This window comes from Mytilus californianus, unplaced genomic scaffold (genome assembly GCF_021869535.1).
Source record: "Mytilus californianus isolate M0D057914Y unplaced genomic scaffold, xbMytCali1.0.p SCAF_8, whole genome shotgun sequence".
In the NCBI taxonomy this organism is placed as follows: domain Eukaryota; kingdom Metazoa; phylum Mollusca; class Bivalvia; order Mytilida; family Mytilidae; genus Mytilus; species Mytilus californianus.
Genome location: NW_026262734.1, coordinates 84,774,289 through 84,787,996, shown reverse-complemented (window position 1 = coordinate 84,787,996; position 13,708 = coordinate 84,774,289).

Here is a 13,708-nt window from a genome sequence, read left to right as displayed (position 1 = left end):
GGGCCCAATATCCAAAGTAGTAATACAAGGTTAGAACCCCCAAAAATTAAAGACTTTAAATTAATCCTACTAAATTGGTTAAAAGATTTGTATTTATTTTCAATTGAAGATTTCTTGCTATTGCACAATACTGTGCTGTTGCACAGTACTTAACTTAGTTAATCTGTTATATGTAATAATTTACACACCCTGTTTGGTGTGTATCTCCTGCCATATCAGTTTTTGTTGCTTTAATATATAAATCAGAAATAATCAATGTAAAAATGGAAAATTTTTGAGAAAAAAACTCCCCCAAAAAAATGTGTCCCCCCCCCAAAAAAAAAAATTGTCCCCCCCAAAAAAATGGTTTGAAAAATTTTGAAATTTTGAACATCTCGAAGAAAAAAGTATGAACCCCCAAAAAAAAATCTGAAAAAAAATCCCCCCCAAATTTTTTTTGAAAAAAACAAATATCCCCCCCCCCCCCCAAAAAAAATGAAAAAAATCTCCTTAAAATTACCAAATTCAGTGGCAGCAACCCACAAACGGGTTATCTTATTCGTCTGAAAATTTCAGGACAGATAGATCTAAACGTGATGAACATCTTTACCCCATGTGGTATTTGCTCTAAATGCTTTAGTTTCAGAGACATAAGCCAAAACCTGCATTTTACCCCGATGTTCTATTTTTAGCCATGTCGGCCATGTTAGTTGGCAGGCGGGGTCATCGGACACATTTTAACTAGATACCCGAATGATGATTGTGGCAAAGTTTGGTTAAATTTGTCTATGTAGTATCAGAGGAGAACATTTTTGTAAAAGATCACAAAAATTTACGAAAAATTGTTAAAAATTGATTATAAAGGGCAATAACTCCTAAAGGGGTCAATTGGTAATTTTGGTCATGTTGACTTATTTGTAGATCTTACTTTACTGAACATAATTGCTGTTTACAGTTTATCTCTATCTATAATAACATTCAAGATAATAACCAAAAACTGCAAAATTTCATAAAAATTACTAATTCAGGGGCAGCGATCCAACAACGGGTTATCTGATTCATCTGAACATTTCAAGGCGGATAGGTCTAAACCTTATGAACATTGTTACCCCGTGTCGTATTTGCTCTAAAGGCTTTTGTTTCAGATATATAAGCCAAAAACTGCATTTTACACCTATGTTCTATTTTTAGCCATGTCGGCCATGTTGGTTGGCAGGCAGGGTAATCAGACATATTTTTTAACTAGATACCCTAATGATGATTTTGGCCAAGTTTGGTTGAATTTGTCGATGTAGTTTCAGAGAAGATTTTTGTAAAAGTTAACGGACGACGACGGCCGACAACGGACGACGGACGATGACGGACGACGACGGACGCCAAGTGATGAGAAAAGATCACTTGACCCATTGGGCCAGGTGAGCTAAAAACTGCACTATCTAAGACTGATCAATATAATTATAAAGAGTGAAACTATTGCAAAATATTCAACTTAAAAGTCAAAGTTTAATCTTGTATCGATATATGAACGTCCATTAAAAACTGCAATATTTAAAAAAAAAATAAAAAGATAAGACTGATCAATATAAAAATAAAGAGTGAAACTATTGCAAAATTTGCAATTCAATGCTAAAAGTTAAATATTCTATCGATATGACTACGTATTTCTTGATAGCACTGTTTATTTTTTTTTTATTTTTATTTATTTATCTATTTTTTTATGTCAAGATCAGGTAATGTAAGCTTGTTTTTGTTTTACCTATAAAGCTTTGTACAGAGCACAATGAGAAACAATCGATATCTCTTGGAAATATATCAAACAATACTTTATGATTTATTAAATGCCTATTTTGTACCCAGCTAGAAATTACTTTTTAAATAACTTATTAGTAGTAGCAACAGATCAATTTCCTGTTCCACAAAAAAATGAAAAAATAGAAAAATATAATATAATTATCTGATTAACGATAACATTGTCTTATCGTAATAATTTATATTGAAAGTAAATTTTTAGTGCAGTAACCAATATTGGGGGCACTAAAAGCGTTGAACGAGAATGTGATTGAATTGTTTTCCATAATTTATCCGTTTTCTATTACAAATAGATACGTTATTGATTCCTGTTAATCAGTATTGTTTATAATTTGTTCTTTAATGGTAAAAGCTTGATTAATTTTTACTGAAGGTTTAGAATAAGTCTTTAATTGAAAGTATCTCATAAGTCAGTTGTGGCTTGATACCGATATTTTAACTTAGATTAAAATCTTGTTTTGTAGTTTTATACTTATGTTTTGAGGTATGATATTGTTTTATATTGGTATGTGACACTACAATAAAATATTCTGTCTGTCTGTCCTGTTAAAATACGCATTGTCTAACAATTCATAAGTACCGAATTGTAGGTAAGACAAAAATCAAAATCCGCCATCCCCAAAAAATCAATTTGTAATTTTCACACTATTATCAGGCTCATACTTCCTCGGTTACTAACTTGTCAAAAATAAAACATATATTTCACAAAAACTAAATAAATGAATAAACAAATATATATATGAATAAAAGAATGAATAAATCAATAAATCAATAAATCAATAAACCAATATTTCAATAATAAATCAATCAATTAATTAATAAATAGATAAATAAAAGAAAAAAAAACAATAAATAGATAAATAAATAAATTAAATTTTAAATAAATTTTGAATAAATAAATAAAATTTTAAATAAAATTTTGAATAAATGAATAACTAATTGAGGAAATATTAATTGATTTATTAGTTAAATATTGAGGATCATTTTACCATCATAAACATGGTTAATGTGTAAACAAATAAGCCCGCCACTTATATATGTTTATTTATAGGGAGCAGTATCAATAATTTTTGTAGCCATAGGCCAATTAGGGACTATAATAACTAATTGAACTATTTTGTAGATTTGTCTTATATTATCGATCGGTCGCAGTGAGAGTGTGTCATTTGTTACAAGCACGTCATCGTGTGAACCACAGAGACAGTTATATTTTCACTGGGATTTTTAGTGACCATTTATGAAACCGGCATTCTCATCCGTCATTCTTACGTACGTCTAGATTTCTGCAGAAGTCAAACTATATATATGAATAAAAGGAGTTTTCGGTTTTACGTCAATGATACAGCAAGCAAACCACAAAAAGCAACCAATAGACATCCAGAGGGAAACTATGGATTTTTCGGCTCGCAGTACAAGTTATAAGTATAAACTACAGTTATTGTAAGATACATGATAGCATTGACTTCCGGTAATGGATGCGCCCATGCCTTTCACATGCTGCACTTAAATACACATAAAACCCATGGTATTTGATGAATGGAACTCCATAAATTAATGAAATAGATAAAAATAGTTACAGTTCTTCAATTTATAACACAAAGGTCGATAATTAACACTGACAGTCCTTGAAATATTTACACCTAACATAACGTGATAAAAATGGCGGTGCCGAGGGAAATTAAACCACCATTAAAATTCCAGAATTGTGTGACAGGTAATGAATTTGACGAGTGTACAGATATAAACTCGAATAACAAATACACAGACTGTCAGTTAGAAGAACCAATGCCCTGCCATCAAGTTAATGGTAAAACAAACAATGTTACGTTCAGAACACTGCCTGAAAAGATTGAACCCTGGAAAAATGCAGTTGTGCATTATTTTGGAACAGAAAAAAATACCTTCTTAAAGGAAAAAGCAGTTATCAAAATTGTATGTGACTGTGGTACTGACAAAAACTGCACCATAAAGATTAACTTTTATAAAACGGGCTCCGTTGTGATTCAGGGTGCCAAATGTGTACAGTTTAGCGAAACATATTTCGAAACTTTGAAGAACATAGTGAAATCACCAGACAGTTCCCTATTACAAAAAAGTGGAAATGATGACAGTTTAAATGATCCTAGCTTAAGTTTAGATAATACTAAAATTGAACAATCTACAACTGAATAAAATCTTCCAAATGAAAACAATCTCAGTGACACTTCTTTAACATTTGCAAAATCCCTTGCAAATGTCAACAACACATCTACCCCAATCAGGACAGAGGGTACAAAAAAAAAACCAAGACAATCAAGTAGAAACTCCAAAAGAAAAGATTGCGAAACACGGCCAAGTTTTGAGCTCTAAACTCGACACACTTACAGCAACTTTGACCACTATTGACATTTTCTTTAAATTATTTGTAAACAAAATAACCGACCTCAAGAATGCAACAGACACTATCGTGCCAGACATCAAAGGATGTGTCCAAGACTTAATATCATCGAACCAAAAAATCAAGTATGTTTCACAACAATTTGAAAATTTTGACAATAAAATAAAACACTGCAATCAGTCTCTGGAATCTCTTCATTTAAAAATGAATCTTCTTGGCTCGCAGTTAAAAGAATCTGCATTGAATAAAGATACCATAATTGAGAAACTGCAAAATAATGAAAAAATTCTTATTGATTTCCGAGAAGAGAACAATGACAGTATGGAGTCAATTTCGAACAAAATTGTAGAATTCAATAATCGCATTTCACGTTTAGAGGAACTAAATACAAGCATGAATTCAAGATGCAACTCAAAAGAATCAATTAATGAACAAAGAGAAAAGAGAACAAGTGAATCTCATACTCAAAATGTTCGAGTGTCAGAATGCGATTATCTCATTCTCAGTGACTCGATTCTTAGAAGAATTATTCCTAAAAAATTTTCTCCAGATGGAAAAACAATAAAACGATACATAAGAGGGGGAGCAGAAACCTGTTCCATTTTCATAGAGAAAAACGGCAAAAACATAAAACCACAGCATGTCCTTATCAGCATAGGAACGAGGGATATGCAGAACAATGGAGTTAAAAATAAGGAATTTGAAAACCTTTTTCACACTACAACACAAATTTGGCCAAATGCTAAAATATTTGTTTTACCTATAATTCGAAGGAAGGACATGGCTGATGGAAGAGTACACGATGCCAACGAAATCCTAGCCACAGAATGCTTGAAATTTCAAAAGATAACATTAATAAAAAATTTTGAACCAACAGATGAAATGTTTTACGACCAGGTTCATTTAAACAGTAAACAAGGTCTCCCTGAAATCGTAAAACACCTTAAAACAGCAATAAACATATATGGGAACAGACCTTCACGTTCTAATCATGCTAACCAACAACCAATCGCTGCAGGAGGTATAAACTTTTCTCGCCGGCAACCAAACACTAGTCAAAGATTCAGTGCATTTGACAATTCTATGGATAGACCGCCTCCAATTCTACCCAAAAACACTATGTATCCGCCGTGTGGTCAGATGATACCAGAAAATCCCCAATGTCCAACGTGGGGTCCGATGCCACCAGAAAACCCCCAAGTCCACCGTGGGGTCCGATGCTACATGATAAAGCTTTGTGTCCCTCATGGGGTCAACCGCCGCCAAACATATTGCCGTGGCAAGTCCCTTGAATTGGATGTGGCAACCTTATCGTCAGTTCAATCAAGTACAACATTAACTGTCTAATACCTGTTTAATTCATAAGTACATGTAAACAATAGATGATTTTTCAATTTATGAAGTTAAAATTATAGGTTATATATTTTTCATTTTTACTTTTGATTTTTCAAAACTTAAAACTTTTTTCCCACAGATTAATCCACCCTTTTTGCAAGTTTTAATATTCATATAATTTTCTTTCTGATCAAAAAAATATCTTTAATTCTTTGAATTACATTTTATTAAATTTAAAATTCATTTAAAGATAAGAAAAAAAACAGATAAACATCAATAGCCAATACTTTAATTGTTTAACTAAAACACCCGATGTTAAACATTTGTTTACTTTTTAATTGGAAAGTACCCAAAGAACCGGTATATGTTATAAATACCAAAAGGTTCATATATGTTTTCCTTCTATTATTGTACATAATCTCTTTTTTTTATCTTGCATCACCATACATGTATCATTAAGTATGTCATAATATTTCATACAACCAACACATAAACAAATATATATAAGTTATACATACATGTAGAATTAAGAAATATCATGTATCAGATCACTATAAAATGTTTAAAGCATATTTGCATATATGCTACTTAGTGTAATAATTTTGTTTGTGTTGTTCAATCATCTTAAATTAATGGGTTTTATCAAATCAATATTGTAAAATGTGTACAAATTTACTAAAAACTGCTGTTTGGAATATTGAGGGTCTCACCACTGACAAGATCAATGACCCCCATTTCAACAACATTATTTCACAGTTTCAGATTATAAGCTTTATTGAAACTTGGACAAATGATGTTGATGTAAATGAAATAAGTATCCCAGGTTTCTGCTTTGTTGACAGTAATAATAGAAAAAAAACATCATAAAGCCAGACGCAATTCTGGTGGAATAAATATTTTTCCTAAAAATTCCATTTCAAAAGGAATAAAAACATTACCAAAATATCACACTGATATCCTTTGGATCAAAATGGACCATAATTTTTTAAAATTAGATAAGGACATATATATTGCTACAGTATATATGTCTCCAGAAAATTCTAGCACGAACATTACCGGGTTAGAACCCATTTATGACAAGCTACTAGCTGATGTTGTTAAATACTCTAATTTAGGGCACATTATAGTCCAAGGCGATTTCAATGCCTATACTAATACAAAACCAGAACAACCTGTCTGGGAAGTTGTATGAAATACAAAATTATGTATTAGATACACATTGAGGGCGTTAGCCCGAATGAGTGCATCTAATTTACACCAACATATTTTTGTCAATGCAGAATGATAGAATAGAATAATTTAAGAGGGGTCTGTCAGCGATTTGACCATATGCTATTGATATGCATGATAAATGCAGGGTATCCAATTTCATTTAACGATATCTTGGTGTAAATAAAGATACAATTTTCCTAGATAAATTGAATACGAAAACACATTTCTTCACATAATTCAATCTAAAATAATTGAAAATTATCATATGGGTATTTCTTTAACATGATACCCCAGAGCCGAATAGTGTATGTATGCATTACATGCTTGCACTCTTTGGATTAGAGGAAGAAGAAGATGAAGAAGAATTATTTATTATAGTGCAACCTTAATAAACAAATAAATACATTTTGTATAATACAAAATAATCAGCCGGTCAAATAGGCTTATGATGGATTCAATTTCTAATATTAATAGTCTATTCTGAATCATGAAAATGATTTTTGAAATCAAATTTAAGTTTTTGCTAAAATGAAGGAAAGGGTAAACTCATTTACAAACAGATGTTATAAGATATATACTCGGTACTGAACTTAAAATCAAGTTATATTGTTTTAATGAAAAGTTCTACATGTATGAGGGTCTGGAAGTGGGGTCCTTCATTTCTGTATTCTTTAATCTTTTTAGGCTATTTTTCTCTATTCCTTATACTTTTTGTCCATTATTCGCAATTCTTTATATTCAAGTACCTTATTATTCTCTATTTGTTTTTGTGGTACATTTTTCTCTATTCTTTATATTTTTTGCCCATCATTCTCTATTCTGTAAACCACCATCCACATCCTCCTCTATCCGATGGTATGTTAAACTATAGTTTTAACACTGTCCCGTCACGGTCTAAGTGCAGTTTCAGAGGATTGGTGTACTCAGAGACGTGTCTCTGGTGCCCTGATGCGGCCTTGGTGTTCAGATGCACCACTCTACGAGTTAAAGGTTAAAAATAGATGCTTGTCCTTGTTAAAAAAAAATAATTTGCACGCAATGATTATTAAATACCACGAAGTAATTATCAAGTTTAAGAGGAAAGGCGAAAGATAACAAAATTAACGAAATGAATTATCTGACATAAAACATACTTGTATTCGGTGTTGATCGTTCCTGATGAAGTTAAATCCAGAAAGTGCTTCGGACGCATGAAATTTATAAAGTGTTGTTATCACTTTTTTGTTGTTGTTACGTTTAAAATTTGCAATTACTTCTTTTCAAAGACGAAAAACAATTGCTATATACATTTTATTCAGGATAAGGACTACATTTTTTACCGGGTTAACGCCATTTTGAATTTAAGTGTATAACACAAATGTTAGCTGATTAACGATTGAACGGTAAACAGATTCATCACATTAACACTCTATCCGTTTATTGTAAATCTGTTATAAACGGTAACTTTCACAACCCTTAGTTAAAATACATGTATAAATTCTTAACCATAAAATACAGGCGTCACCAAATTATTTGTGAAATTATAAAAAAAAAATCCTTTATACAATAATAAGTAGATAAATACATAAATTAACATAAATTAGAAAATTAAAACCAGAAACAGTTATAGACGAATAATTTATTTCCTCGACAAAAGAAATTAATAAAATGTTTAGATATGTTAATTCCGTAATACCTAAAAAAACCAACAGAAATAAATATTCAACCAATGATTTTATGTTTAATTATTTAAAAGTTACGTTTTTAATTCTAGCATTTATATTATACATTTTTTGTAATTAAAATCATCAACATGAAGAGGCGTAACTCCTAGTATCATACTGACACACTGAACGGATCTTAACCCGATCTGAAAAAATTGAACGTTACTTTTTATGTTTGGTCTGAATTCGTCCCAATCCGTCTGAAAAACTAAAAAAGTCTTAACGTTTTTCCCTTGCGGTAAATTCAGTCGATTAAGACTTGATCAGACCAAAATGACCGTTTTAGACTGAAATCTTGCTACTAGTGTTTAAATCTATAAAGTATTTTAATTTTCGTGTGAATATTGTAATTACAATCACAGTACCAAAATTGCAGAGCAGCAAGTCGATTTTATGTAATATATTTATTTGTTTACCAATGAAGAACTCTGAGAAATAAATAAGACTTATAAAGTTATGATATAATCTGAGACCTTAAAAGCTCAAAACAAAATACCAACACCTTGATATAGCCAACAACCAACATGAATAATACTGGTCACACCAACATAAAGGATGCTGAATGGACATGGTATGACAAACTCCATGATAACGTTTTGAGAACGATACCAGTAAAGCATCCAACTCGAAGTATTCCGTTGAACCACCCGATCCAAAACCTTCTTTTTTGAGCAGCATGCGGCATGCTGTAAGAGACCACCTTTTCTGATTTACCATTTAAGTTCTGATATATGGTAGATATTTTACTAGTCCATCCGGAAAGGAATATCGTACAATTCATTCTTGAATCGTTTGATGTAGGACTAAGGATTATATATCCATCATATTAAAGTAGAAATGAAATCGCATTGTCGCCAGGCTGGAATGCGTTTAGACTGGTTAAATTCACCTGCGGCTTGATTTGTCCGTCATCCCCACCAGTTTGACAACTTTTGACTTGAGGATAATCTTGAAAATTATGAAGACCTAAAAGCAAACGTTACACAAAAATTATATTGACTCAATTAATTTATGATATATCAACGCTTGTGCATTTCGATATAAAGTTCAGTTCGAGTTGCAAATGAAAATATAACACAAATAATCTAGTGATCTCTTTTTTCTCCAGTAAATGGCACACTGATAGGCGACAGAAGAGACAAAGGTCTAGAGATTAATTTCTACCCCTCAAAGGAAGGGGCGGAAGAACGGATTGGGCCTTTACTTTTGTGGGAATTCGGGAATTATACTTATCGGGACTCGGGAATTAATGAATAATTTTTGGGGGTCCGGGAAAGATTTATTTTTTATTTTTTCGGGAATTCAGGATTCAGCGTTTATTTTCATGGAATCCGGGATTACACCTCCTTTTACCCAATTCCTCTTTTAATATGGGAGAGACTATGAATTTGATTTCACCAAGTGCATTTAAAAAAAAAACGGACAAAAAATTTGCAATCTCTTCTTAATTTACTCTAAACTGGACGAAGTGTTCCTCTCCAATAAATTATGAAATAAAGGTAGGACAAAAATTGAAATAGAATGTAGCAGACCGAACTATTCGACATGACTGTCTTACATATTATCTTACCAGCCGAGGAATGCTACGCGTTAAATCGTGCCATAACAACTCGATGTTTTATGAAAAACATTGGATGGTTAACAGTAGGTGTTAATTTTACTATTGCTACATAAATATAAAACAATGTGAATTTCTATATAAGCTATCATTCAATTTGTATTTATTGAACCAACGACACTCACGGTATTAGTTTTAAGCCAAATACACACACACACATATATATATATATATATAATTTCATGTTGAACTATCTAAAAACTTTCTAATACATAGTTCAATGCGATTTTTTGCAAAAATTAAAACGAACTATTTAGATCATGTCAAGGTTTATTTGAGAAATATACATGTATTGAATACTATTCATACATGTAAAATAAAATTGAGAATGGAAATGGGGAATGTGTCAAAGAGACAACAACCCGACCATAAAACAGACAACAGCAGAAGAACTCCAACAGGTCTTCAATGCAGCGAGAAATTCCCGCACCCGGAGGCGTCCTTCAGCTGGCCACTAAACAAATATATATACTAGTTCGGTGATAATGAACGCCATACTAAACTCCAAATTGTACACAAGAAACTAAAATCAATAATAAAAAACAATACTTATATAATAAAGTCCCTAAGCAAATGGCAAAATCAAAAGCTCAAACACATCAAACGAATAAATAACTACTGTCATATTCCTAACTTGGTACAGGCATTTTCTTATGTAAAAAATGGTGGATTAAACCAGGTGTTATAGCTAGCTAAGCCTCTCACGTGTATGACAGTCGCATAAAATTCCATTAAATTGACAACGATGTGTGAACAAAACAAACAGACATAAAAGATAAAAATGTCAAAAATAGGGGTATAACAGTCAACATTGTGTTATAATCTTAATCACTATAAAAACAAGCAAATATGTCAACAAAGATAAACAAAAAGGCATATAGACAAAGCACATTAGCAAAAACGAAAGACAAGAATACAAAAATTACCATGGCACAATAACACAATGACGGGATGTACAAGTACCGAGCCACGTCAAATGGATATTGCAAAAAATAGACTAAACAGTAAAAGTAATATTTTACAAAGACAAATAAAAGAATACTATAACACGTTATTTAGAACATAAACAACGTCAGTACCTAAAATCTGAACTTCAAGACCATCGTGTATTATATGTGAAGTTCATACGGAATATTTATCAACAAGGTCAAGGTATCTTCCGATAAACTTTTTTTTAGAAAAACGGACGAGACGTTCTTTGACATATCCTTGGTTCATCAACTTTCTGCCGAGACACTGGTGACGTTTTACAAAGTCTGAATAGCAGCTGCAAGCTCTTGGATACCGAATAAGTTGGGAAATGTATATCCCATATGCAGGTGAAGTTGGTATATTGCTACTGAGGTGGGGGAAATGATAATTTCAAAATTAAAATCGTCTCGTTTGTCAAAGATTCTGGTACTGAGATGACCACTTATGTCAAGTTCGAGGTATAAGTCTAAAAATGAGGCAGAGGAAGCCGTGTCTGTTGTTTCCTTAATTTCTAGTTATGGGGGATATATAATTGGAACACAATCAGAAAAGTTAGGATTGTTAATGGAAAGAACATCATTAATATATCTGAATGTGAAATTAAATGATCTGGCTTCTTTGATCTTCTTGTTTTTGACAAGTGTTTGAAGGAACTCCGACTCATATGAAAATAAGAAGAGGTACCCATTAAGATTATATTTTACTTTTTGATAACAAATCTCATGAAAAATTGTTTTGAATAATTACCTCAAAACTGAATATCACCTTTGAACCTCTATACATGCAACACAAATAACAAAATTCCAATGGGAACTCCCCAGGAGTGTTCTGAAACCATCATTTTATTATTAGAACCACACAGTTCGTGTTTTTGATACACTTAGACTGCAAATTTTGCACTGTCCATCCTTTTTCAACATTTATGACGGGAGTTTGACCAACATCTGTAAGGAAGTAATCAAAAATACATGTAGGTAAAGCTCCTTCTCTGTCCAGACAGTTTCAGATAGAACAACAGGAATAGCCAGCTAAATATTATCTTTATTTAACATCATTCTCAATATGAACAAAAAAATTCTTATTAAAATTTAAAAATACATATACCTATATGAAATTAACTAGAACGCAGAAACTTAAAAATATGCAATAAAAGATATGTATATACAAAGACAATATCCTGACCATCCTCTTCTGAAAATAGACTGTAAAACATGATGTTTCAAGTATATTAACCTAAAATCTGTCAAAAATACATAAGGTTCCTAACAGAAGACAAAATAATCTTCTTATACACATTTTCTTAATAAGCAGAAACCGAAACCGAACCCGAACCCTAAACCGATACCGAAACCTAACCTGAACCCGAAACCGATACCAAAACCAAACCCGAAACCGATTCCGAAACCGAACCCGAACCGAAACCGATACCTAACACAAACCCGAAACCGATACCGATACCGAACCCGAACCCGAAACCATTGATAGTTGAGAGGGTTTAAATGCTCATGTGTAAATGCTAATGTTATTAAGTTTTCATGAACTGAACCTGTATATCGCTTTATTATAGTTTTCTGAAGCTGACAATATCGCATCGGCTATTAAATGAAAAATCTATTTAGATGAATATATTCAAATAGTGAAGATCATTATTTGAACATTTACTTAATAAACGTATTGAGTAATATACAATTAATATGCCAGTATAACATTACTTATGATGCACATTATTCATGAACAATGTTTCGCCGAAGGGACAGTGCTGCACATAGCTTTCAATTGGTGCAATATCGATTACGATTTTATAAATGTTTGATTGTTAAATAGGATACTATATTTACTCTTCTTTATCAAGTCGTTTCATTGACAAGTTTGCGTTGATTGTGAATATCTCATCTTGAAAACTTAACCTTCTTGAAGTTTATGGTAAAACAATAGGGTGTCTTGCTAGATATATGATGTCAACAAGCAAGTGACAATCAAAAGGAAATTTCAATCTCTCCTCTGGTGATTTGGCCTGCATTAATCTGTGTAAGTCATGGTGCCATTATTGGGACCTAGGAAGACATTTCAGATGTCGTATTTTCATTTAGTTATCTATCATAACCCGAGTATAAATGCAATGTATGTGAGGATGTTCACTATAAAACAAAGCCTTGTTTTCTGTATTGTTTTTTTTTGTTGAAAGGTAGATTAAAGTTTGAGTTTTATTGTCCCTTCATTTAATATTATTCTTACCATATTCAAAGCATTAAAACATTATTTTGCCAGCTTAAAAGACCTTCTGCTTTGTTCGTCAGTCTTGTCCCAATTATCACTGTCGTGAGGATGCAATATATTTCATTTAAACTATAACCTATTTAGCTGGTATTTCCGAACAAGTAAAATTTTATTTTTAGGTTTGGTTATTTCATTTTGGCCCTTTTTGGTCATATAGCCCTTCATCTGTTTTACCCTCTCAAATTCAGGTACTTATAATCTTTGTCGCTCACTCTTTTTTAGTATGAGCGTTCGTGATGAAGGTTGATCCAGAAAAGCGTTTCGGACGAAACAAAGTTTTAAGTGCTATTGTTTTTTTTTCTTAATAAGGATAAGTAACTTGATCAGGTAGTAATCGGGTTGGAAAGATCTGACTAGATCATATGAAAGGATATATATTTCTAAAAACATAATATAAGCCTGTGTCGTTACATTTTCTTCTTTATT